General features: G+C 40.6%; 1 non-coding gene and 1 pseudogene across 1 annotated transcript; one reads left to right on the forward strand and one right to left on the reverse strand.

The window, feature by feature from the left end:
• The first annotated feature begins 10,268 nt into the window (after window positions 1-10,268).
• LOC105861906 (zinc finger MYND domain-containing protein 11 pseudogene) lies at window positions 10,269-11,008 on the forward strand (annotated as a pseudogene).
• A 3,167-nt stretch (window positions 11,009-14,175) lies between these two features.
• Window positions 14,176-14,338, reverse strand: LOC142865970 (U1 spliceosomal RNA). The gene has a single exon (XR_012916064.1). It is a non-coding gene; the product is annotated as a U1 spliceosomal RNA (small nuclear RNA).
• Window positions 14,339-27,499: the final 13,161 nt, after the last annotated feature.

Here is a 27,499-nt window from a genome sequence, read left to right on the forward strand (position 1 = left end):
TGTCTTCCTGCCTTTCATTTACATATCTAAGGGAACTAATCAAATGATTGTTCTATAATAAAAAATCTGCCAGCTAGATGGACATGGTGGCTCACACATGTAATCCTAGCACTCTGGAAGGCCGAGGCAGGAGGATACTTGAGCTCAGGAGTTGGAGATCAGCCTGAGCAAGAGCGAGACGAGACCCCCTTTCTACAAAAAATAGAAAAATTAGCTGGGCATGGTGGTGCGTGCCTATAGTCCCAGCTACTTGGGAAACTAAGGCAGGAGGATCACTTGAGTTCAGGAGTTTGACATTGCAGTGAGCTACAATGACACCTCTGTACCCTACCCAGGACGACAGAGGGTGACTCTGTCTCAAAAAAAATTTTTTTTCCCACAGTGAGTTGTAATTCACAGACACCAAAGAGACAAGGATTCTTTTTTAATTCCACTTTACTAGGCACCTAGTTATAAAAGAACAAATAAAGATGCAGTTGCCAGTACTGTGCTTTCAGCATACCACTTTCAGGAATCTGCGGTGATAGTAGTAGGTCACGGATTTGGGTCATTAGGATTCTGACTGTTCCCTGAATTACTGAACAACATGTAAGGGCTAGAGAGAGAGTATATAATATGACTTCATCTTAACCTGATTACATCTACAAAGACCCTATATCCAAATAAGTTCACATTCACAGGTACAGGGGTGGGGGTGGGATTAGGACTTCAACATCATATCTCTTTGGGTGACACAATTCAACTCACAACAGAGGCCAATACCCACTAAACACCAATCTGTGTCAAAGGTTATACCTCTTGCTGCTTTCAGTCTTTGAGGTACTATAATTATGCTGTGTTCTCTTCCACTCTGTGTCACCTTTTGTCTTCCTGTGTTTCATAGGGTTCCTTGTAAAATCAGCTTCTCATACTCTGCCTGAAACCTCTTTCTTTACAGGATTCAGACATTAGTCCTACAGGGATAGTCAGAGACAGACAATATATGTAGCAGAGTGGTAAAGAATGTGAGCTCTGCAGTTAGACTTTCTGGATCTACTAGGAGTTGTGATGTTGGTTAAATTATTTAATTTAAATATTGGTTTAATTATTTAAGCCTTAGGCTCCTCATATGGAAAATGGGTACAAATTATACCTACCTCATTTGAGGATTAAATGAGATATAAAGCATATAAAATACTTAGCCAGGTTCCTGGCACATAGTAACTGTATAAATGAGTGTGAACCTGTCACTAAGATTAAGCATGTTAATATATTTCCATAATTGCTGTAGATTTTTTACTTTTGAACAAAATATAGCATTACAAATATTTTGTGGATGGCCGGTTACCTCAGTTGGTTAGAGTCTGGTGCTAATAACATTACAGATACTTCTAGGGCCCCACCCCCCATCCCTTTCCCTCTCTGTTCCTCAAAGGTAATTATCATTCTGAAGTCGATATGTATTATTCTGATTAATTTTTTTTTTTTGAGACAGAGACTCACTTTGTTGTCCAGGCTAGAGTGAGTGCCGTGGCATCAGCCTAGCTCACAGCAACCTCAAACTCCTGGGCTCAAGCAATCCTACTGTCTCAGCCTCCCAAGTAGCTGGGACTAGAGGCATGCGCCACCATGCCTGGCTAATTTTTTTCTATATATATATATTAGTTCGCCAATTAATTTATTTCTATTTATAGTAGAGATGGGGTCTCGCTCTTGCTCAGGCTGGTTTCGAACTCCTGACTTCGAGCAATCTGCCCAACTCGGCCTCCTAGAGTGCTAGAATTACAGGCGAGAGCCACTGAGCCTGGCCATGATTAATGTTTTTATACTTTCACACATATATCAGTAGCCATAAACAATAACTATTGTTTTTGCATAAATGGTCTCATAGCGTATGCATGATTTTGCAGCTTGTTTTTTAAATTCAACATTGTTTTTCAGAATTAGCCAAGTTGATTGATGTAGATATAGTTCCACTGTATATTACATTCCATTGTGTAAATAAATCATAGCTGATTAATCTATTCCTTTACTGAGTCACAATTGGGTTGGTTACACTTTTTCTGCAATTACAAGGAGTGATGAAGTGAACATCCTTGCACATGTCTACTCATATTCATGTTTGAGATTTTACTCCAGGACAAATACCTAGAATTGCATTGCTGGGTAATAGAAGATGTGCATCTTTAATTTTTTTTTTATTTCGGCATATTATGGGGGTACAAGTTTTAAGGTTTCAATAAATGGCTTTTCCCCCCTGCCCCCCACAAGTCTGAGTTTCCAGCATGACCATCCCCGAGATGGTACACATCTCACTCATTATGTATGTATATACCCGCACCCCTCCCCTATCCCACCTGCCCTATACCCTATTACTGCAGTACCTATGTGTCCACTTAGGTGATACTCAGTTAATACCAGTTTGCTGGTGAGTATATGTGGTGCTTGTTTTTCCATTCTTAGGATACTTCACTTAGTAGTATGGGTTCCAGCTCTAACCAGGAAAATATAAGATGTGCTATATCACCGTTGTTTCTTAGAGCTGAATAGTACTCCATGGTATACATATACCACATTTTATTAATCCATTCTTGGATTGATGGGCACTTGGGCTGTTTCCACAGCCTTGAAATTATGAATTGTGCTGCTATAAACATTCAAGTGCAGGTGTCTTTTTTGTAGAGTGTCATTGGATCATTTGGGTAGATGCCCAGCAATGGGATTGCTGGATCAAATGGTAGATTCACTTGTATCGCTTTAAGGTATCTCCATATTGCTTTCCACAGAGGTTGAACTAGTTTGCAGTCCCACCAGCAGTGTAGGAGTGTTCCTCTCTCTCCCCAACCACGCCAGCATTTATTGTTTGGAGACTTTTTGATAAAGGCCATTCTCACTGGAGTTAAGTGATATCTCATTGTGGTTTTGATTTGCATTTCCCTGATGATTAGAGATGTTGAGCATTTTTTCATATGTTTGTTGGCCATTCTTCTGTCTTCTTTAGAAAAGTTTTTCTTCAAGTCCTTTGCCCACTTTTTAATAGGGCTATTTCATGTTTCTTGCTTATTTTTGTAAGTTCTAAGTATATTCTAGTTATCAACCACTTATCAGATGCGTAGGATGCAAACATTTTCTCCCAGTCTGTAGGTTGTCTGTTTACTTTCATGACTGTTTCTTTGGCTGTGCAGAAGATTTTTAGTTTGATAATGTCCCATTTATTTATTTTTGTTGCTGCTGTGATTGCCTTTGGGGACTTCTTCATAAACTCTTTGCCTAGGCTGATGTCTAGGAGAGTGTTTTCAACATTTTCCTCTAGAATTCTAATAGTTTCATACCTTAGGTTTAAGTCTGTTATCCAGCATGAGTTGATTTTTGTGAGAGGTGAAAGGTGTGGGTCATGCTTTAGCCTTCTACAACTGGCTATCCAGTTTTCCCAGCACCATTTATTGAAAAGGGATTCTATTGCCCAGCGTATGTTTTTGTCTGCTTTGTGAAAGATTAGATGGCTATATGAGGATGATTTTATATCAGGATTCTCAGATCTGTTCCACTGGTCAATACTCCTATATTTGTGCCAATACCAGATTGATTTAATTACGACAGCTTTGTAGTTTAGTTTGATATCTGGCATATTAATACCTCCCATTTTGTTTTGGTTGCCTAGAATTGCTTTTGATATTCGGGGTCTTCTTTGGTTCCATAGGAAGCATAAAATTATTTTTTCTATATCTGTGAAGAATGCTGATGGGATTTTAATAGGTATTGCATTGAATCTGTAGATCAGTTTGGGGAGTATAGACATTTTGATGATATAGAGTCTGCCGATCCACGAGCATGGTATGGATTTCCATCTGTTTACATCCTCTGCTATTTCCTTCCTCAATATTTTATAGTTCTCCCTGTAAAGATCTTTTACCTCCTTGATTAAGTATATTCCTAGGTACTTTAATTACTTTGTTGCTATTGTGAAGGGAATTGAGTCCTTGATTTGGTTCTCAATTTGATTGTTGTTGGCATATATTAATGCCTCTGATTTCTGTGTATTGATTTTGTATCCTGAGACTTTACTAAATTTATTTAACAGTTCCAGGAGTTTCTTGGTTGAATCTTTGGGGTTTTCTAAATATAATATCATATCATCAGCAAACCATGAAGGTTTGTTCTCTTCTGTCCCTATTTGGATACCTTTAATTCCACTTTCCTGTCTGATTGCTGTAGCCAGGACTTCCAGCACTATGTTGAATAGAAGTGGAGATAGTGGGCAGCCTTGTCTGGTTCCAGTTCTAAGTGGGAATGCTTTCAATTTTTCCCCATTCAGTATGATGTTGGCTATGTGTCTGTCATATATGGCTTGTATCCGATTTAGATATGTTCCTTTTATGCCTATTTTATTAAATGTTCACAACATGAAAGGGTGTTGAATTTTGTCAAAAGCTTTTTCTGCATCTATTGAAAGAATCATGTGGTCTTTGTTTTTGCTTCTGTTTATGTGGTGAATTGCATTTATAGACTTACATATGTTGAACCATTCCAGCACCCCTGGGATGAAGCCCACTTGGTCATGATGGATTATTTTTTTGATAAGCGTCTGGATTCGGTTAGCTAAGATTTTGTTGAAAATTTTTTTATCTATGTTCATTAGGCATTTGGTCTGTAGTTTTCTTTTTTTTGTTGCATCCTTTCCTAGATTTGGTATCAGAGTAATATTAGCTTCATAAAAGGTGTCAGGGAGGTTTCCGTTCTTCTCTATGTTGTAGAATAGTTTCTGCAAGATAGGTACTAGTTCCTCTTTGTAAGTGTGGTAAAATTCGGGTGTGAAACCATCTGGACCGGGACTTTTCTTTATAGGGAGATTTTTAATTGCTGTTTCCATTTCAGCTCTTGAGATTGGTGTGTTCAGGAAATCCATTTCTTCCTGGTTGACCCTAGGGAGGCTGTGTGTTTCTAGAAATTTGTCCATTTCCTCCACATTTTCCAATTTGTGTGCATAAAGGTTTTTGTAGTATTCATAAATTATATCTTGTATCTCTTTGGGATCAGTTGTGATATCTCCTTTTTTGTTCCTGATGGAGCTTATTAGAGATTTCTCTTTTCTGCTTTTTATTAGCTTAGCCAATGGCGTGTCAATTTTGTTTATTTTTTCAAAGAACCACCTTTTTGTTTTATTAATCTCCTGAATAGCTTCCCTGTTTTCAATTTCGTTTAGTTCTGATATGATCTTGTTGATTTCACCTCTTCTGCTGGGTTTGGGGTTGGTCTGTTCTTCTTTTTCCAGCTCTTTGAGTCATTTCATTAGATTGTCTATTTGTGATCTTTTTCACTTTTGGTTCTAGGCATTTATGGAGATAAATTTTCCTCTCAGAACTGCTTTAGCTGTGTACCAGAGGATTTGATAACTTATCTCTCCATTGTAATTTTGTTCATAGAATTTTGTTATTTCCATCTTGATTTCTTCATTAATGAAGTAATCATTTAGTAGGAGGTTGTTTAATTTCCACGTTTTTGTGTAGAAATGTGAGCTTCTGTTAGGGTTGCTTTCTGCTTTTATTCCACTGTGATCTGAGAAGATACATGGTATCATTTCTATTTTTTTTAAATTTCTTGAGGCTTACTTTGTGTACTAGGATATGGTCAATCTTAGAGAATGTCCCATGAGCTGATGAGAAGAACGTATATTCAGTAGATTTAGGGTAGAATGTCCTGTAAATGTCAGTCAGACCCAATTGTTCTAGAGTTTTGTCTATGTCCATTATTTCTTTGCTAATTTTCTGTTTGGAGGATCTGTCTTGTGCCGTCAGTGAGGTGTTGAAATCTCTGGTGATTATGGAGTAGCTATAAATCCATTTGCTTAGATCCAGTAAGGTTCGCTTTATTAAACTGGGTGCACCTAAGTTGAGTGCATATATATTTAAAATTGTTATCTCTTCTGGTTGAACTGTGCCCTTCACCATTATATAATGACCCTCTTTGTTTTTCACTACTTTTGTTCCTTTAAAAACTAAATCGCCTGAAATTAGAACTGCCACGCCAGCCTTCTTTTGGCTTCCATTTTCCTGGAATACTGATCTCCACACTTTTACTTTTAGTCCATATGCATCCTTGCAGGTTAGATGTGTTTCCTGAAGACAGCATATAAGTGGCCTGTATTTTGTTATCCATTCAGCCAGCCTATGTCTCTTGATTGGAGAGTTTAAGCCATTCACATTTATTGAAAGAAGTGATAGGTAAGATAGATTAGTTTTCATTCTGTTGGATTGGATGTTGTTGCTTTGATTTCTCTCTTGAGCCATTGTAATATCTGGCTTTTAATCTTTGAGTTTTGGTTGCTTTTATATTCGTGAGTTTTTATTATGGTGTTCTGTGCATAACAGTGTTTTGAGTACTTCTTGTAGGGCTGGTCTTGGTGAATTCTCTGAGAGTTTGCTTATCTGAGAATGTCTTTATTTCTCCTTCATATACTAAGCTTAGTTTTGCAGGGAATAAGATTCTAGGCTGGGCATTGTTTTGTTTCAGAAGAGTGAGAATGGGGCCCCATTCTTTCCTTGCTTGTAAAGTCTCATTAGAGAAGTCTGGTGTTATTCGAATTGGCTTTTCCTTGTATGTCACTTGCTTCTTTCGTCTTACAGCTCTTAGAAGGGCCTCTTTAGTTGGTATTTTGGTCAGTCTGAAGACTTCCAGTCGTGACGTCTTCCTGTTTGCATTGAATCTCCCAGGGGTCCTCTGACCTTCTTGAATTTGTATATCGAGATTTTTAGCGAGGCCTGGGAAATTTTCCTCTATTATATCTTCAAACAGCTTGTCCAACCCTTGAGTGTTGTCTTCTTCCCCTTCTGGTAACCCTATGACCCTCACATTAGGTTTCTTCACATAATCCCACATCTTCTTTAGGCTTTGCTCTTTTCTCTTGTTTCTGTGTTCTTTCTCTGTGACTGATTTATTTAATTGGAGGGTGTTATATTCAATCTCTGAGATTCTTTCTTCTGTTTGATCTACCCTGTTCTTGAGACTTTCCACTGTATTTTGCAGTTCCCTGAATTGATTCTTCATTTCCAGGAGTTCTATTAAACTTTTCTTCATTGGTTGGATTTCTTTAGTGAACTTTTGTTCCAGGTCCTGGAGGCTTTTTGTGATTTCTTTGTGTTGGTTATTAAGTTGTTATTGCAGGTCGTTGAATTTTCTTATGATTCACATTTGAAATTCCTCTTTCGTCATTTTGGTTGCCTGATTTTGGTTGGTGTCTGTTTCTAGGGGGCTGGTGCTCTGCTTTGGGCGTGTGTTTTCCGTTTTGTTCTTCATATTTCCAGAGTTCCTTCGCTGATTTCTTCCCATGTCGATCAGTTGTTGTTTCTTTCCTTTAGGTTTTCTTTTGGGTATTCACTAGCCTTGTTTAATTTCTGCGCCAGTAGGTGGTGTCTGTGGGTGAGATTTGACCACTCCCTTGATAATGAGTCAGTGGGTGCCGTGAAAAGGGTGTGCAGGATGCCATCCCTGTCAGTAAGTGGTGCTTGCCTGGAGGAACAGGCTATGCTGTTGTTTTTGTGTCCTGTTTTCAGCTCTTGTTCCTGTAGAGAGGCACTCTAGTGCCGCAGGTTGTCCGTGGGGCCCTGGGACTTCCAGGTGTGTCCTTTTCTCTCCCTCAGTGAGGGCTGGTCTGGGAGAGAGTCTGGGCAGAGCTGGGTTGTGTAAGCCTGCCCTCAGGTACCACCAATGTCGTTAGCAGGGGTCAAAGTTCTGTTCTCTGCTTCCAGGAAAAGCTGTCAGGGAGGGGCTGGAATGGCCCTACTCAGTTAGAAATTCTGCATGTGGGGGTGGGTCTGTTTGAGACCCGCAGTCTGGAGCGGGCCTCGCTTCTTTCCACCCTCCCCAACTCCGCAGCTACTCCTAGGCCTCTGCCAGCAGGCCCAACCACATGCCACCAGGCCTCCCCGGACTGTGATGCCAGCGGGGAGGTTCCCTGCTCAGGAAAGCCACCTGGGCTGGGCTCAGGGCCTCCCTTTGGGGGGAGGGTTGTCCTCTAGGACGCTGATCTGCCCCTGGAGGCACACACACCTCAGTAGGCTGTTCACATATATCCCTTCTGTGCCCCAGGCAATGCGAGACCTCGGTGCACGGGATCTGTTCTGCAGGTCTGACCTCTGGGCCCCAGAATTCAAACTATATCCCCACCAGGGAGAGGAGCACCAGTCCCAATTCACCCACAGGGAGCCCAAGCTGGGTCTATGTCTCTCAGCCTCTGAGTCTGCACCGTTTTCCTGGGAACACCGTGCCAGCAGCACCTGGGAGGGCTGGCGGGTAGGGAGCTCACAGTCTGAGTTCCCCTTAGTCAGCTGTAGGGCCCCAAAAGGGTAGGTCCCATTCCCTGGAGGTGCCTCCGACTGGTGGCTATATTGTCTCTCTGGGCAGCGGGTATAGGGTGGGTGGAGGGGAGGAGGAGGCAATATGGCACCTGCCACGTGGCTCGAGTCTTTGCACACGGAGGTGCCTCGAGGGATTTGGGAGCCTGGTGCTGCGTCTGCTACAGGCTTACCGCTCACTGGTGTTGGCCGTCTCTGGGTGTCCGCAGGTCTCTCTACTCGCCAGGGAGCCCACCAGCAGTCCGAGATCCAGGGGAGGGGAAACTTGGCAGATCTACCTCCCCTTCCCGCTGGTCTCTGGGCTGCTCCGGCGGTCTCGGGTTCCAGTTCTCCTCCACAACCTCTTCCTGTGGAGTCTCCCGTGGTCTCAGGTACCCCTGCTTCCTACCCTCATCCACTGTATGCTCATCTTCCTGTTTCTTTCTTCTAATTTCTGATAGTATCTGTCTTTTCTGCAGAGACACTCTGTCTGGCGGTGTTTCTCGTCTGCCTTCTTTGTTTCCCTCCCTGATGACTCCGCATATTTAATTTTTTTCCCACCATTTTGCTATGAGAATTTTCAAACATACAGAAAAGTTGAAAGAATTCTACAGTGAATTCGCATATACCCACCACCTAGATTCTACAGTTAATCTTTTGTTATGGTACTTGCTTTGTCAACATAACTATCCTTCTACTCATCCCTCTTATTCGTCCATCAAGGAAGCCTGGTTTTTTGGATTCATTTCAAAGTTGCAGACATCAATACACTTCACCCCTAAACACTTCAGCCCACACATTATTCATTAGAGTTCATTATTCGTTCATAGTTCTTTTTTCTTTAGAAGTAAAATTTTCATGTAATAAAATGCACAAATCTTTTTTTGGTTTTGTTTTGTTTTTTAATTTTTTTTTATTTCAGCATATTATGTGGGTACAAATGTTTAGGTTACATATATTGCCCTTGCCCCACCCGAGTCAGAGCTTCAAGCGTGTCCATCTCCCAGACCATGCACACTGTGCTCATTAGGTGTGAACATGCCCATCCCCTCCTCACCCCTCCCATCTGCCTGACACCCAATGAATGTTATTACTATATGTAAAATGTACAAATCATTTTTTTTATTTCATTTTTTTTAGCTGGCCAATTAATTTCTTTCTATTTTTAGTAGAGATGGGGTCTCACTCTTGCTCCGGCTGGTTTCGAACTCCTGACCTTGAGTGACCTGCCAGCCTCAGCCTCCCAGAGTGCTGGGATTACAGGCGTGAGCCACTGTGCCCGGCCTTAAATGCGCAAATCTTAAGTGGTGTGAGCTTTGACAAATGCATGTATCTACATTGACCAAACCCCCATCAAAACACAAAACATTACCATCAACCCAGAAAGTTCCTTCATACCTCTTCCCAATCAATTATCCACCCCCATCCCCTGCCACTGCAGGCAACCACTATTCTGATTTTTTTCCACCATAAATTACAAGTTTTGTCTGTTAAAGAACTTTGTGTAAATTCAATATTGCATTTTCTATTCTTTGGTGGAAAACTTCTTTCATTCTGACTTTTTACTGTTGAATAGCATTTTATTGTATGAATATATCATATTTTCTTTTTCTATTCTCCCATTGATGGACATTTAAGCCATTCCTAGCTTGGGGCTGTTATGAATAAAGCTGCTGTGTTAGGCAACCTCTAAAGTGGCTCCAAATGATCCCTCCTCTATGCATGACTTTGTAGATTCCTGCTCCCTTCAATAGAGGTTTCAGGTGAGACCACAATCCTAAATGATGGCTTGATTGCAGCCCTGTGAGAGACCTGAAGGCAGAGGCATTGAGCTCAGTCATGCCTGGATCCACAGAAACTGTGAGATAATAAAGATTTTTTGTTTTAAGATGCTAAGTTTTAGGGTAATTTGTTATGTAGCAGTAGATAATAATATAGCAGCTATGAGCATTCTTATAAATGGAAGGAATTCTGGAAGAAAGATTCTGGAAGTCTAAGAATGAGGACCAAGGAGAGGAAGAGGCAGAATCCAGCATCTCCTTTACGAGTAATGAGCAGCTGAAGGTCACTCAAGAACCAAGAGTGAAGAAAGGACGACATAATCAAAGTGTGGAGTCCAAAAAGGAAGAGCCGGAACTGGAGACCAAAGCGGTGAGTTCCAGCCAGGAGATCCCCATGATGCCCCAGCCAGTCAAGAGGGTCTCAGTGTCCACCCAGACCCAGAAACTAAGTGCCTCTTCCCCACGGATGCTGCACCGGAGCACCCAGACCACGAGTGACGGCGTGTGCCAGAGCATGTGCCATGACAAATACACCAAAATCTTCAAGGACTGCATAAAGTCCGACCATAAGCAGAGACCGGGAGAGTCGTCCAGGAAGCTCTGGAAAAGCTGCATTCTGAAATGGAAGAAGAAAAAAGACGAGCTGTAAATAAAGCAATAGCCAACATGCAGGGTGCGATGGACAGAAAATATAAGCAAGTAAAGGAAAAGTGTAAAGAAGAATTTGTAAAAGAAATCAAGAAGCTGGCCATGCAGCAAAAACAGCTCATTTCTCAGACCAAGAAGAAGCAGTTGTGCTACAACTGTGAGGAGGAGGCCATGTACCACTGCTGCTGGAACACGTCCTATTGCTGCATCAAGTGCCAGCAGCAGCAATGGCATGCCGAGCACAAGCGCACCTGCTGCCAGAAGAGATGAGGCAGGTCCCGCGCAGCTCCTGGGTGGCTCTCTCCAGATAACGCGGTTTTTGTTTCCAAGAAGCCAAAATTGTTTAAAATTTGCTTCCCATTTTGCACCATCCTTTACACACTTTTCATGAAGAAATTTTGCACAATAGTTTAAAATCTTTTGTTAAATGTTCCTCCGGAGTTTTTTCAGGGGGTAAAAGTAACACCAGTGGAGGGTATTATTTTGAATAAATTTTAATTGAGAATTTGTTGCATTTTCAGCAAATTTTAAAATATTTTTAGGTTTTACAGAGATTTTAACCTTTAAACAACAGACCTTTAAGAAAACAACAGGTGAAGACAAGTGAGTTTAACAGAAACATTTAGAATAGATCTGAATGTAAGAACCACAGAACTGTTTCAGAAACAAAACATACTACCTTGGAAAAAAAAAGATTCATATCCAAGAGAAATCAAAACATATTTCTGGGCCCCCCCTCTCTTGGGGCCCCAGAACCTTGTCCACGAGTGTATAATAAAGCCATGTGATTTGGCCCCCACTCTTTCTCTTGGTCTGTCTTTTCTTTTCGCCGTCACCAAAAAACATTACAACTTTCTCTTGTATGGTGGGAACGTCAACAGCCAAGTGCACCAGCCTCTGGTACATCGGGTGCTTGTTGTCCTTCCCCTTTTTGTTAAGATCGATGGCCCTCTCCTTCATGTGGGAGATGACGAATCTCAGGTATGTGCCCATCTCCTGTTTGTTTGTATTCTTCTTCTTAATGCTCCTGCACATTGGGCACTGCCAGGGACTACTGCTGTCTCTAAGCCTGAACTCATCAGACAAACACTCGGAATGATACACATGAAAACACAGGTCACATATCAACACCTCTCCAGGCAAATGGCATTCAAAACAATACCAGTCATGATTTTCTGTTTCCCAGTCGATCTCATCTCCTGGCAACCAATATCCTTCCTGTTCAATGCCAGCTTTTGAGCCTTTGGAGCCCACTGTTAGAGTTTTGAGAATAAGACCATCTTTCACAGCTAAACTCAGCTGATGGGTGGTCTCTTTTGGATGCATGCCGCGGACTTGAGACATATACTTTGTAATATGGTCAATTTTGGCAATTTGCTTCTGGTTCCGTATAATCTCAATGGCTACCCAAAGATGCTGGATAGCTTTTGTATCCGCCTGGAGTCTTTGTGTTAAACGTGCCATGACCTGTTTACTTCTTTAGTTGCTTCAATTAGACGCCTAGCTTTGAAAGCTGGATATGAATCTTTAATTTTACTAGGTATTGCTGAATTAATCTCCAGAGTGGTTGTATTGATTTATACTTCTACCTTTAATGTCTCAGTTCCTTTTTCTTCACTTTCTTATCAATATTTGATATTACCAGACTTAATTAATTTTTAAAAATGTTATTAATTTTGCCAATCTGATGGGTGTGAAATATTACCAATCATATTGCACTAAAGTGGGAATAGGTCTCATTCCCTTCATTTTGTGTCACTTTTATTTTTCCTGGTTAGGAGTAAAATTTACCATCTTTTCATATGTTTATTGGTTCTTTGTGTTTCATCCTGTATCAATTGTCAGTTCATATCATTTTTTTGGTTTTTTTGTTATCTCATAACTTAAATACTTCCATTTTTTTTTGAGACAGAGTCTCACTCTGTTGCCCAGGCTAGAGTGCCGTGGTGTCAGCCTAGCTCACAGCAACCTCAAACTCCTGGGCTCAAGCAATCCTCCTGCCTCAGCCTCCCGAGTAGCTGGGACTACAGGCATGTACCACCGTGCCTGGCTAATTTTTTCTATTTTTAGTTGTTTGGCTAATTTATTTCTATTTATAGTAGAGACGGGGTCTTGCTTTTGCTCAGGCTGGTCTCGAACTCCTTAGCTCAAGGAATCCACCCACCTCGGCCTCCCAGAGTGCTAGGATTACAGGCGGGAGCCACTACGCCCAGCCAAATACTACCATTTTTAAATTGACTTATCTTTTTTGATTTATAGGAGCTCTTTATATATATTGAGTATCAATTCTTTGCTGCTATATTAATGGCAATTTTCTTCTCTCAGTTCATGGCTTAACTTTTTATAAAATTCTTCCTCTATATATTCATTATCCATCCATTCATCTATACATCCTCCTTGCTATTGGAATATATCCCATACAGAATGAACTTACTCTCTATAGGATATTGTTAACTCTGGTTATCCCTACGTGGTGGTATTTGGGGGTATTTGTTGTCTTTTTTGTTCCTTTTTTTTTTAAACAGTCTTGCTCTTTTCCCTGGTCTAGAGTGCACTGGCGTCGTCACAGCTCCCTGCAACCTCAAACTCCTTAGGCTTAAGGGATCCTCTTGCCTCAGCCTTCAGAGTAGCTGAGACTACAGGCATACGCTACCACGCCCCGCTAATTTATTTATTTATTTATTTATTTTGAGACAGAGTCTCACTTTGTTGCCCAGGCTAGAGTGAGTGCCGTGGGGTCAGCCTAGCTCACAGCAACCTCAATCTCCTGGGCTCAAGGGATCCTTCTGCCTCAGCCTCCCGAGTAGCTGGGACTACAGGCATGCACCACCATGCTCGACTAATTTTTTCTATATATATTAGTTGGCCAAGTAATTTATTTCTATTTATAGTAGAGACGGGGGTCTCGCTGTTGCTCAGGTTGGTTTCAAACTCCTGAGCTCAAACAATCCACCCACCTTGGCCTCCCAGAGAGCTAGGATTACAGGCGTGAGCCACCGCGCCCGGCCTAATTTTTTTTTATATTTTGTGGAGATGGGGGCTTTGCTCTTGCTCAGGCTGGTCTGGAACTCCCTGCCCCAAGCGATCTTCCCTCCATGGCCTCCCAGAGTGCCAGGATTACAGGAAGGGGTGAGCCACCCCAAGCTGGCTTTAACAACTTTTCTTATGTTTATTGACCATTTGTTTTTCTTTTACAAGTTTATTGGCCATTTGGATGTCTCCTTTTATGAAGTACTAGACTTAAGTCATTTTTATTGGATTATTTGCATTTTTTGTGATTTGTAGGACTTCATTATGTTTTCTGGATGCAAATCCTTTGTTAGATATACATATTTCAAACATCTTCTCCCTATCTTTGTCTTGCCTTTTCACTCTCTTAACGGTATCTTTTCATAAACAGCAGTTCTTTATTTCATTTCATTTCATTTTTTTTTAATTAGGAGAAAGCACAAATGCTGTCCCCCACTACCACAAATTACATAGTCAAGTTTCCCACATTTGAGGAATTCTCAGGGGTCAGCACATCCAGAGTGCAATGGATAAGCTTCACCCTGGAAAACCATCTTTGTGACCATGGTATGTCCCCTGCCAGGTAAATATAGTTCTTTATTTTAATTTTAACTATTTAAATATAGTTCTTTATTTTATCAATTTTTTTCTTATATGGTTAGTACTTTTTGTCTCCTATTTAAAAATTTTTTGCCAACTTCCACATAATATTTTGAAATATTAGGGTTTTTTTCCTCCCCATATTTTACCCTTTCCCTTTCTCCCTTCCTGGCAGATACCAGGATCTGTGCTTCATTACCTTCTAGGAAGTATGTGGCTCAGCTAACAGCAGATTAGCTTGTAAGACATTTAAGCTTTCTTTTCTAAAAGCCCAAGCACATTAAGGAGCATTGAGTTTGAAGTTAAATGGAACTCTCGTCAGATTATAATGAAATGCCCCTTGGGTTTTGGGGTGAAGGGGGAGAAGTCAGCTAGGACCTGGGCCTTGATTCCTGCAGCCTCCTGGTAAGGCCCCAGAGAGGAATAGCTGCTTAATGAATCTGGGAGACAGGAATGCAAGGCCTGGAGTTATGAATATTTTATCAGAGATTTCTGTGTCCCAACTGTGGTACAGAAGCCACAGAGAGCCTACCAATCTAAAGATGCCAAGTGAACAACGTCCCTCAGTGATAACCTATGGGGACAAATGATCCTCCTTAACACCTTCCCAAGGTTTGGCATAAGAACCCAGAACCAGTTAGCAGAGCCCTAAGAATGTAATTGAGATTGACTCCCCACTCTGGACCCAACAGAAGGAGCTGTATCTATTTCTTTATGTGGCAGTTTATGGTGTTTGAGATTGAATTGAGAAAAAAGCTACTTAAAGATGTAGACACAGAACATGGATGGAAATTACTTGATGTGAACTGCAGGTGAAAGTATAATCTTCTTAATAAATTCCAGTTTTAGCCAGTATACCTTCCTGAATGATCTAGGATTAAAATAATGACATGGTTTAAAATGGAAGTTTTTTTTCTCTTTTTCCCTGAATTGTATTCCTTTTCTTGATCCTCTTAGGAGTTCACCAAACTTTTCTTCCTCCTGTATTTTTCCTTTCCATTAAAACAAAATGAACTTCCTTGCTTTCTTTAGATATAAAAAAATGCTCTTAATTTCCATAATCAAAAATTAAAAATAATCCTGATTTATATTTTAAATGTTTAAAATGAAATTATATTTCATGCACACAAATGAATATTTATAACTTATATTTAAGTTATAAAGCTTAATAATAAATACCCATTTAAAAACTAAAACATTACCATTAACTTGTACTTATCTGAATGTTACTCTCTAGCCTGTCCCCTTCTTCCCACATAGCTAACCACTGGTTTGAATTTTATGTTTATCATTTGTTTCTTAAAAGGTCTATTGGCTATGTATGTATTCATAAAAATATATTGATTAATTTTTCCTTGTTTTAACTTTATTAAAATAATATCACACTCTGTTGTCTTTTGCATGTTGATCTTTTCATTTAACATTGTTTCTAAGATTCATCCATTTTGTTTTACATATCTGTAGTTCATTCATTTTCAAAGATGTATAATATTCCATTGTGTACATATACCACAATTTATTTTTCTCTTGATGGACATTTGGGCTGTTTCCATGTTTTTACTATTACCAGTAGTGTTGCTATGAACATGTCTCAGAGTACACACATGAAAGACCTTTTTCCAGGGCACATCCCTAAAATCTGAATGGCTGGCTTTTAGAATATGGGTATGCTCAACTTTATTAGGTAGTGCCAAATGTTTCTGAAGTGGTTGTTCCAGTTTACATTTCCATCAGCAATACATAAGTATTCCCCTTCTTATCGCTTTGCATTGGCAGATTTCTAAACTTTCAGCAGTCCAACGAGTACAAAATAGTATCTAATTGAGTTCTTATTTTACATTGATCTGCTTACTAATGAGTTTGAGCATGCTTTCATATGTTTATTTGACATTCATCTTTTCTACTCTGTGAAATGCCTGTTCATGTCTTCTTTTGCCTTTTGTCTATCGAATCATTTTTTGCCCCATTTTGATTTGTGAGAGTTCTTTTTTTTTTTTTTTTTTTTTGGGAGACAGAGTCAAGCTCCGTTGCCCAGGCTAGAGTGCTGTGATGTCAGCCTAGCTCACAGCAGCCTCAAACTCCTGGGTTTAAGCAATCCTTCTGCCTCAGCCTCCCAAGTAGCTGGGACTACAGGCATGCACCACCATGCCCGGCTAATTTTTTCTATATAGTTTTAGTTGTCCAGCTAATTTCTTTCTATTTTAGTAGCGATGGGGTCTTGCTCTTGGTCAGGCTAGTCTCAAACTCCTGACCTCAAGCACTCCTCCTGCCTTAGTCCTTCAGAGTGCTGGGATTACAGGCGGGAGCCACTGTGCCTGGCCAAGAGTTTTTGATTTATATTCTGGATACCAGTCCTTTGTCAATTATGTGTATGCAAATATTCTCTCCCAGTTCACAGCTTTGTAATTTTATTTTAATTATGTGTCTTTTGAAGAACCAAAATTTTGTTTTGGGTGGTGGGGACAGAGTCTTGCTCTGTCACCCAGGCTAGAGTGCTGTGAGGTCAGCCTAGTTCACAAGAACCTCCAACTTCTGGGCTCAGGAAATCCTTCTGCCTCAGCCTCACAAGTAGCTGGGACTACAGGCATGCACCACCATGCCCAGCTAATTTTTTCTACTTTTAGTAGAGACGGGATCTCGCTCTTACTCAGGCTGGTCTCTAACTCCTGAATTCAAGTGATGTTCCCGTCTTAGTTTCCCAGAGTGCTAGGATTACAGGCATGAGCCACTGCCCCTGGCCAGAACCAAAGTTCTTAATTTTAATGTGGTCTATACTAGATTATATCTTATTTATCAATAAGTAATAAATTGCCTCAAAACTTAATGGCCTAAGACAACAAACTTTTATTTCACAGTTTCTGTGCTGTCAGGAATCCAAATGTGGTTTTGTCTCTGGTGTAAGGCATATCATAAGGTTTCAGTCAAGCTGTTGGTTGAGGCTGTGGTCTTATCTGAAGGCTTGGATGAGGGAGGATCCACTTCAATCTCACTTATGAATCTCACTTATGTGATGGTTGATGACTTTGGTGTCTTGTCATGGGTGTCTCTCCATAGATCTGCCTCATGACATGGAAACTGACTTCTTCCAGGGTAGGCAATGAGAAATCCTAGCACTCTGGGAGGCCGAGGCAGGAGAATCGTTTGAGCTCAGGAGTTCGAGACCAGCCTGAACGAGAGAGAGACCCCCCCCACCTCCCACCCCCATCTCTACTAAAGCTGGGCACAGTAGTATAATCCCAACTACTCAGGAGTCTGAAGCAAAAGGATCTCTTGAGCCAGGAGTTTGAGGTCACAGTGAGCTACAATGATGCCACTGCATTTTACCCAGGGTGACAGAATGAGACACTTTCTCAAAAAAAAAAAAGTATGATAAGGATCTATCCACTCAGTGTGATATGCATTTCTTTTACCTTTTCTCTTTCCTTTAAACAAAGTTTTGGGGGTTCATATGGTGTTTTTGAAAACAGGAAAGATTTTTCTTCATTCTTTAAGGACCTCTATTGATAGAAACTCACCATGCCTCTGAGTTTACCTCAGAGAGGATCTCTGGAAGAAATAATGACGAGAATCTACTGAGCTTAGTCAACGGGAATGTGTTTAGAAGTGAGAAATGAAAGCAACAGGAGAATGAATTACCTAGATATTTGATTCCATAATAAATGTGTAGTACTTTTAACTAATGGGGGACTAAATTGGGGGACAAACCACCATAGAAAGCTTTATAAGAATGATTTTAGACAGACGTAGGTCAATATAAAGAAATCTGAATTTGCTGTAAGTTGCCATTCAGATAGGTCGAAGTTTAAACCAGGTCCCTGCATTTCTAGGAAACATTTGCTTTTGTTTTAGGTTTTTAAAAAATCATTTCATTTTATTTTTAACTACTTTATTGAGGTATGATTGACATACATAAAGTTGTACATATTTAATCTGTATGATTTGATGAGTTTGGAGATAAGCATACACTCATGAAACCATCACCAAAATCTATGAAATGAACCTATCTATCACCTCTAAAGTTTCTTCCCACCTTTTTTTTTTAACTTTTATTTTATTTCAGCATATTGTGGGGGTACAGATTTTAAGGTTTCAATAAATGCCCATTTCCCGCCTCCCCCCACAGGTCTGAGTCTCAAGCATGACTATCCCCCAGATGGTGCACATCTGACTCATTATGTATGTATATACCCGCCCCCCTCCCTCCTCCCACCTGCCCAATACACTATTACTATAGTACCTATGTGTCCACTTAGGTGCTGTTCAGTTAATACCAATTTGCTGGTGAGTATATATGGTGCTTGTTTTTCCATTCTTGGGAAACTTCACTTAATAGTATGGGTTCCAGCTCGAACCAGGAAAATATAAGATGTGCTATATCACCATTGTTTCTTAGAGCTGAATACTACACCATGGTATACATGTACCACATTTTATTAATCCATTCTTGGATTGATGGGCACTTGGGCTGTTTTCACAGCCTTGAAATTATGAATTGTGCTGCTATAAACATTCAAGTGCAGGTGTCTTTTTGGTAGAGTGTCATTGGATCTTTTGGGTAGAAGCCCAGCAATGGGATTGCTGGATCAAATGGTAGATTCACTTGTATCGCTTTAAGGTATCTCCATATTGCTTTCCACAGAGGTTGAACTAGTTTGCAGTCCCACCAGCAGTGTAGGAGTGTTCCTCTCTCTCTGCATCCACGCAAGCATTTATTGTTCGGAGACTTTTTGATAAAGGCCATTCTCACTGGAGTTAAGTGATATCTCATTGTGGTTTTGATTTGCATTTCCCTGATGATTAGAGATGTTGGGCATTTTTTCATATGTTTGTTGGCCATTCTTCTGTCTTCTTTAGAAAAGTTTCTGTTCAAGTCCTTTGCCCACTTTTTAATAGGGTTATTTAATTTTTTCTTCCTGATTTTCATGAGTTCTAAGTATATTCTAGTTAACAGTCCCTTATCGGATGCATAGGATGCAAAAATTTTCTCCCATTCTGTAGGTTGTCTGTTTACTTTCATGACTATTTCTTTGGCTGTGCAGAAGCTTTGTAGTTTGATCATGTCCCATTTATTTATTTTTGTTGTTGCTGTGATTGCCTTTGGGGACTTCTTCATAAACTCTTTGCCTAGGCCAATGTCTAGGATAGTGATTTCAACTTTTCCCTCTAGAATTCTAATAGTTTCATACCTTAGGTTTAAGTCTGTTATCCAGCGTGAGTTGATTTTTGTGAGAGGTGAAAGGTGTGGGTCCTGCTTTAGGCTTCTACAGGTGGCTATCCAGTTTTCCCAGCATCATTTATTGAAAAGGGATTCTTTTCCCCAGTGTATATTTTTGTCTGCTTTGTCAAAGATTAGATGGCTATATGAGGATGGTTTTATATCAGGATTCTCACATCTATTCCACTGGTAAATATTCCCATTTTTGTGCCAATACCATATTGTTTTAATTACTACAGCTTTGTAGTATAGTGTGATATCTTGCATATTAATGACTCCCATTTTGTTTTTGTTGCCTAGAATTAATTGCTCTTAATATTCGGGGTCTTCTTTGGTTCCATATGAAGCATAAAATTATTTTTTCTATATCTGTGAAGAATGCTGATGGGATTTTAATAGGTATTGCATTGAATCTGTAGATCAGTTTGGGTAGTATAGACATTTTGATGATATTAAGTCTGCCGATCCACGAGCATGATATGGATTTCCATCTGTTTACATCCTCTGCTATTTCCTTCCTCAGTGTTTCATAGTTCTCCCTGTAGAGGTCTTTTACATCCTTGGTTACGTATATTCCTAGGTACTTTAATTTCTTTGTTGCTATTGTGAAGGGAATTGAGTCTTTGATTTGGTTCTCAATTAGATTGTTGTTGGCGTATATGAATGCCTCTGATTTCTGTGTATTGATTTTGTATCCTGAGACTTTACTAAATTCATTGATCAGTTCCAGGAGTTTCTTGGTTGAATCTTTGGAGTTTTCTAGATACAATATCATGTCATCAGCAAACAGTGAATGTTTGATCTCTTCTGCTCCTATTTGGATACCTTTGATTCCATTTTCCTGTCTGATTGCTTTAGCCAAGACTTCCAGCACTATGTTGAACAGAAATGGAGATAGTGGGCAGCCTTGTCTGGTTCCAGTTCTAAGTGGGAATGATTTCAATCTTTCCCCATTCAGTATGATGTTGGCTATGGGTCTGTCATATATGGCTTGTATCATTTTTAGGTATGTCCCTTCTATGCCTATTTTCTTAAGTGTTCGTATCATGAAAGGGTGTTGAATTTTGTGAAAAGCTTTTTCTGCATCTATTGAAAGAATCATGTGGTCTTTCTTTTTGCTTCTGTTTATGTGGTGAATTGCATTTATAGATTTACGTATGTTGAACCATCCCTGCATCCCTGGGATGAAGCCCACTTGGTCGTGATGGATTATTTTTTTGATAAGTGTCTGGATTCGGTTAGCTAAGATTTTGTTGAAAATTTTTGCATCTATATTCATTAGGGATATTGGTCTGTAGTTTTCTTTTTTTGTTGCATCCTTTCCTGGTTTTGGTATCAGAGTAATATTCGCTTCATAAAAGGTGTCGAGGAGGTTTCCGTTCTTCTTGATGTTGTGGAGTAGTTTCTGCAAGATAGGTACTAGTTCTTCTTTGTAAGTGTGGTAAAATTCAGGTGTGAAGCCATCTGGACCGGGACTTTTCTTTTTAGGGAGATTTTTAATTGCTGTTTCAATTTCAGCTGTTGAGATTGGTCTGTTCAGGGAATCTATTTCTTCCTGGTTGAGCCTAGGGAGGCTGTGTGTTTCTAGAAATTTGTCCATTTCCTCCACATTTTCCAGTTTGTGTGCATAAAGATTTTCGTAGTATTCATAAATTGTATCTTGTATCTCTTTGGGATCAGTTGTGATATCTCCTTTTTTGTTCCTGATGGAGCTTATTAGAGATTTCTCTTTTCTGCTTTTCGTTAGCTTAGCCAATGGTGTGTCAATTTTGTTTATTTTTTCAAAGAACCAACTTTTTGTTTTATTAATCTCCTGAATAGCTTCCCTGTTTTCAATTTCCTTTAGTTCTGATTTGATCTTGTTGATTTCACTTCTTCTGCTGGGTTTGGGGTTGGTCTGTTCTTCTTTTTCCAGCTCTTTGAGTCGTTTCATTAGATTGTATATTTGTGATCTTTTTTGTCTTTTGATTCTAGGAATTTATGGAGATAAACTTTCCTCTCAGAACTGCTTTAGCTGTGTCCCAGAGGATTTGATAACTTGTCTCTCCATTGTCGTTTTCTTCATAGAATTTTTTTACTTCCATCTTGATTTCTTCATTTATGAAGTAATCATTTAGTAGGAGGTTGTTTAATTTCCTTGTTTTTGTGTAGAAATGTGAGTTTCTGTTAGGGTTGATTTCTAGTTTTATTCCACTGTGATCTGAGAAGGTACATGGTATGATTTCTATTTTTTTTAATTTCTTGAGATTTTCTTTGTGTCCTAGGATATGGTCAATCTTAGAGAATGTCCCGTGAGCTGATGAGAAGAACGTATATTCAGTGGATTTTGGGTAGAATGTTTTGTAAATGTCAGTCATACCCAATTGTTCTAGAGTTTTGTTTAAGTCCATTATTTCTTTATTAATTTTCTGTTTGGAGGATCTGTTTCCTGCCATCAGTGGGGTGTTGAAATCTCCGGCGATTATGGAGTTGCTATTAATCCATTTGCTTAGCTCCAGTAAGGTTTGCTTTATGAATCTGGGTGCACCTAAGTTGGGTGCATATATATTTAAAATTGTTATCTCTTCTTGTTGAACTGTGCCCTTCACCATTATATAATGACCCTCTTTGTCTTTCACTACTTTTGTTGGTTTAAAACTAAATCGTCTGAAATTAGAATTGCCACACCAGCCTTCTTTTGGCTTCTATTTGCTTGGAATATTGATCTCCACCCTTTAATTTTTAGTCTATATGCATCCTTGCAGGTTAGATGTGTTTCCTGAAGACATCATATACTTGGCCTGTATTTTTTTATCCATTCAGCCAGCCTATGTCTCTTGAGTGGAGAGTTTAAGCCATTCACATTTTGAGAGAACTGATAGGTAAGGTAGATTACTGATCATTTTGTTGGGTTGGATGTTGTTGCTATGATTTCTTTCTTGAGCCATTGTAATATCTGGCCTTTAATATCTTTGGGTTTTGGTTGTTTTTATATTCGTGAGTTATTATTATAATGTTCTGTACGTAACGCTGTTTTAAGTACTTCTTGTAGGGCTGGTCTTGTCTTGGTGAATTCTCTGAGCCTTTGCTTGTCTTAGAATGTTTTTATTTCTCCTTCATACACGAAGCTTAGTTTTGCAGGGAATAATATTCTAGGCTGGGCATTGTTGTGTTTCAAAAGAGTGAGAATGGGGCCCCAGTCTCTCCTTGCTTGTAAAGTCTCATTAGAGAAGTCTGGTGTTATTCGAATTGGCTTTCCTTTGTATGTTACTTGCTTCTTTTGTCTTACAGCTCTTAGAAGGGCCTCTTTAGTTGATACTTTGGTCAGTCTGATGACTGCATGTCGTGACGTCTTCCTGTTTGCATTGAATCTCCCAGCGGTCCTCCAAGCTTCTTGACCTTGTATATCAAGATTTTGAGCAAGGCTTGAGAAATTTTCCTCTATTATATCTTCAAACAGCTTGTCCAACCCTTAAGTGTTGTCTTTTTCCCCTTCTGGTAAGCCTATGACCCTCACATTAAGTTTCTCCTTGTAATCCCACAGCTCTTGTAGGCTTTGCTCTTTTCTCTTGTTTCTCTGCTCTATTTCTGTGACTGATTTATTTAATTGGAGGGTGTTATCTTCAAGCTCTGAGATTCTTTCTTCTGTTTGATCTACCCTGTTCTTGAGACTTTCCACTGTATTTTGTAGTTCCTTGAATTGATTTTTCATTTCCAGGAGTTCGGTTACACTTTTCTTCATTGTGTCTATTTCTTTTCCCATATCCTGGAGACTTTTTGTGGTTTCTTTGTGTTGGTTATTGAGTTGTTGTTGCAGCTGGGTGAGTGTTCTTATGATCCACATACGAAATTCCTCTTCTGTCATTTTGGTTGCCTGATTTTGGTTGGTGTCTGTTTCTAGGGGGCTGGTGCTCCTCTTTGGGGGTGTGTTTTCCATTTTGTTCTTCATATTTCCTGAGTTCTTTCGCTGATTTCTTCCCATGTCGATCAGTTGTTGTTTCTTTCCTTAAGTTATTGTTTGGGTATTCACACACCTTGTTTAGTTTCTGGGGCGTTATCGGTGTCTTTGGGTGAAATTGGACCACTCCCTGTATATTGAGTCAGTGGGTGCCATGGAAAGGCTGTGCAGGATGCCGTCCCTGTCAGTAGGTGGCGTTTGCTTGGAGGAACAGGCTATGCTGTTGATTTTGTGTCCTGTTATCAGCTCTTGTTTTGGGCGGAGTTGGGTTGGGTAAGCCTGCCCTCAGGCAGTTAGCAGGGGTCAAAGTTCCGTTCTCTGCTTCCAGGGAGAGCTGTCAGGGCGGGGCTGGAATGGTCCCGCTCAGCCAGAAAGTCTGGGTGTGGGGATAGGGCTATCTGAGACCCGCAGTCTGGAGCGGGCCTCGCTTCTTTCCACTCTCCCCAACTCCGCAGCTACTCCTGGGCCTCCGCCAGCAGGCAGACCACAAGCCACTATGCCTCCCCAGACTGTGATGCCGGCGGGGATGTTCCCTGCACAGGTACGCCACCTTGGTTGGGCGCACGGCCTCGTCCTGGGAGGACGGTTGCCCTCTAGGATGCCGATCCGCCCCTGGAGGCACACACACGTCAGTAGGCTGTTCACATATAACCTTTCTGTGCCCCGGGCAATGCTAGCCCTTGGTGCAAGGGATCTGGTCTGGAGGTCCGACCTGTCGGTCCCAGAGTTCAAACTGTATTCCCACCAGGGAGAGGATTTCCAGTCTCAGTTCACCCAGGGGAACCCAAACTGGGTATATGTCTCTCAGCCTCTGAGTAGGCACCATTCTCCTGGGAACACAGTGCCAGCAGCACCTGGGAGTGCGGACGGGTAGGGAGCTCACAGTCTGTGTTTCCCTGAGTCAGCTCTAGGGTCCCAAAAGGGAAGGTCCCGTTCCCTGGAGGTGCCTCTGGCTGGTGGCTGTATTGTCTCTCTGGGCAGCCACGGGTAGGGTCGGTGGAGGGGAGGAGGAGGCAATATGGTGCCTGCCGCGAGGCTCCGGTCTGTGCACACAGAGGTGCCCGGAGGAAGTTGGGAACCTGGTGCCACGTCTGCTACAGGGTCACCGTTGGCAGGCAGCGGCGGTCTCTGGGCTGGTGTCTGCAGGTCTCTCCACCCGCTGGGGAGCCCACCAGCAGTCCCGAATGCAGGGGAGGGGAAATAGCAAATCCACGTACCCTTGCCGCTGGTGTCCGGGCTGCTCCGGTGGTCTCAGCCTCCAGTTCTTCTCCGCAGCCTCCTCCCATGGAGTCTCCGGGGGTCTCAGGTACCCCTCCTTCCGGCCCTCGTCCGCTGTATGCTCGTCTTCTTGCTTCTTTTTTCTAATTTCTGCTGGAATCTGTCTTTTCTGCAGAGACACTCTGTCTGGCGGTGTTATTCGTCTGCCATCTTGCTCCACCCCCTTTCTTTTTTGTTCTTAATGGAGCTTATTAGAGATTTCTCTCTTCTGCTTTTTATTAGCTTAGCCAATGGCGTGTCAATTTTGTTTATTTTTTCAAAGAGCCAACTTTTTGTTTTATTAATCTCCTGAATAGCTTCCCTGTTTTCAATTTCCTTTAGTTCTGATTTGATCTTGTTGATTTCACTTCTTCTGCTGGGTTAGGGGTTGGTCTATTCTTCTTTTTCCGATCTTTGAGTCATTTCATTAGATTGTATATTTGTGATCTTTTTTGTCTTTTGATTCTAGGAATTTATGGAGATAAACTTTCCTCTCAGAACTGCTTTAGCTGTGTCCCAGAGGATTTGATAACTTGTCTCTCCATTGTCGTTTTCTTCATAGAATTTTTTTATTTCCATCTTGATTTCTTCATTTATGAAGTAATCATTTAGTAGGAGGTTGTTTAATTTCCTTGTTTTTATGTAGAAAAGTGAGTTTCTATTATGGTTGATTTCTACTTTTATTCCACTGTGATCTGAGATGGTACATGGTATGATGTCTATTTTTTTAAATTTCTTGAGATTTACTTTGTGTCCTAGGATATGGTCAATCTTAGAGAATGTCCCGTGAGCTGATGAGAAGAATGTATATTCAGTGGAATTTAGGTAGAATGTCCTGTAGATGTCAGTCAGACCGAATTGTTCCAGGGTTTTGTTTAAGTTCATTATTTCTTTTTTAATTTTCTGTTTGGAGGATCTGTCTTGTGCCATCAGTGGGGTGTTGAAATCTTCGGTGCTTATAGAGTTGCTATTAATCCATTTGCTTAGCTCCAGTAAGTGTTGCTTTATGAATCTTGGTGCACCTAAGTTGGGTGCATGTATATTTAAAATTGTTATCTCTTCTTGTTGAACTGTGCCCTTTACCATTATATAATGACCCTCTTTGTCTTTCACTACTTTTGTTGCTTTAAAAACTAAATCGTCTGAAATTAGAACTGCCACGCCTGCCTTCTTTTGGCTTCCACTTGCCTGGAATACTAATATCCACCCTTTTACTTTTAGTCTATATGCATCCTTTCAGGTTAGATTTGTTTCCTGAAGACATCATATACTTGGCCTGTATTTTCTTATCCATTCAGCCACCCTATGTCTCTTGAGTGGAGAGTTTAAGCCATTCACATTTATTGAGAGAATTGATAGATAAGGTAGATTACTGTTCATTCTGTTAGGTTGGATGTTGTTGCTTTGATTTCTCTCCTGAGCCATTGTATTATCTGGCCTTTAATAATTGGTTTTCGGTTGCTTTATATTCGGGAGTTTTTATTATGGTGTTCCGTGCATAACACTGTTTTGAGTACTTCTTGTAGGGCTGGTCTTGTCTTGGCGAATTTTCTGAGACTTTGCTTGTCTGAGAATGTCTTTATTTCTCCTTCATCGATGAAGCTTAGTTTTGCAGGGAATAAGATTCTAGGATGGGCATTGTTTTTTTTTTCAGAAGAGTGAGAATGGGTCCCCAGTCTCTCCTTGCTTGTAAAATCTCATTAGAGAAGTCTGGTGTTATTCGAATTGGCTTTCCCTTCTATGTCACTTGCTTCTTTCATCTTACAGTTCTTAGAAGGGCCTCTTTAGTTGATATTTTGGTCAGTCTGATGAGTGCATGTCGTGACGTCTTCCTGTTTGTATTGAATCTCCGCGGGTTCCTCTGAGCTTCTTGAACATGTATATCGAGATTTTGAGCAAGGCCTGGGATATTTTCCTCTATTATATCTTCAAATAGCTTGTCCAAGCCCTGAGTGTTGTCTTCTTCCCCTTCTGGTATCCCTATGACCCTCACATTAGGTTTCTTCACATAATCCCACATCTCTTGTAGGCTTTGCTCTTTTCTCTTGTTTCTCTGCTCTATCTCTGTGACAGTTTTATTTAGTTGGATGGTGTTATCTTCAATCTCTGAGATTCTTTCTTCTGTTTGATTTACCCTGTTCTTGAGACTTTCCACTGTATTTTGTAGTTCCCTGAATTGATTCTTCATTTCCAGGAGTTCGGTTAAACTTTTCTTCATTGTGTCTATGTCTTCATCGAACTTTTCTTCTAGGACCTGGAGGCTTTTTGTGGTTTCTTTGTGTTGCTTATTGAGTTGTTGTTGCAGTTCGGTGAGTGTTCTCATGATCCACATATGAAATTCCTCTTCTGTCATTTTGGTTGCCTGATTTTGGCTGGTGTCTGTTTCTAGGGGGCTGGTGTTCCTCTTTGGGGGTGTGTTTTCCGTTTGGTTCTTCATATTTCCTTAGTTCCTTCGCTGATTTCTTCCCATGTCGATCAGTTGTTGTTTCTATCCTTTAGGTTTTTGTTTGGGTATTCAGATGCCTTGTTTAGTTTCTGAGCTGTTAGGTGGTGTCTGTGGGTGAGATTTGACCACCCCCTGTATAATGATTCAATGGATGCCATGAAAAGGCTGTGCAGGATGCCGTCCCTGTCAGTAGGTGGCGCTTGCTTGGAGGAACAGGCTATACTGTTGTTTTTGTGTCCTGTTATCAGCTCTTGTTCTGGGCAGAGCTGTGTTGGGTAAGCCTGCCCTCAGGCACCG

Source organism: Microcebus murinus, chromosome X (genome assembly GCF_040939455.1).
Source record: "Microcebus murinus isolate Inina chromosome X, M.murinus_Inina_mat1.0, whole genome shotgun sequence".
NCBI lineage: Eukaryota > Metazoa > Chordata > Mammalia > Primates > Cheirogaleidae > Microcebus > Microcebus murinus.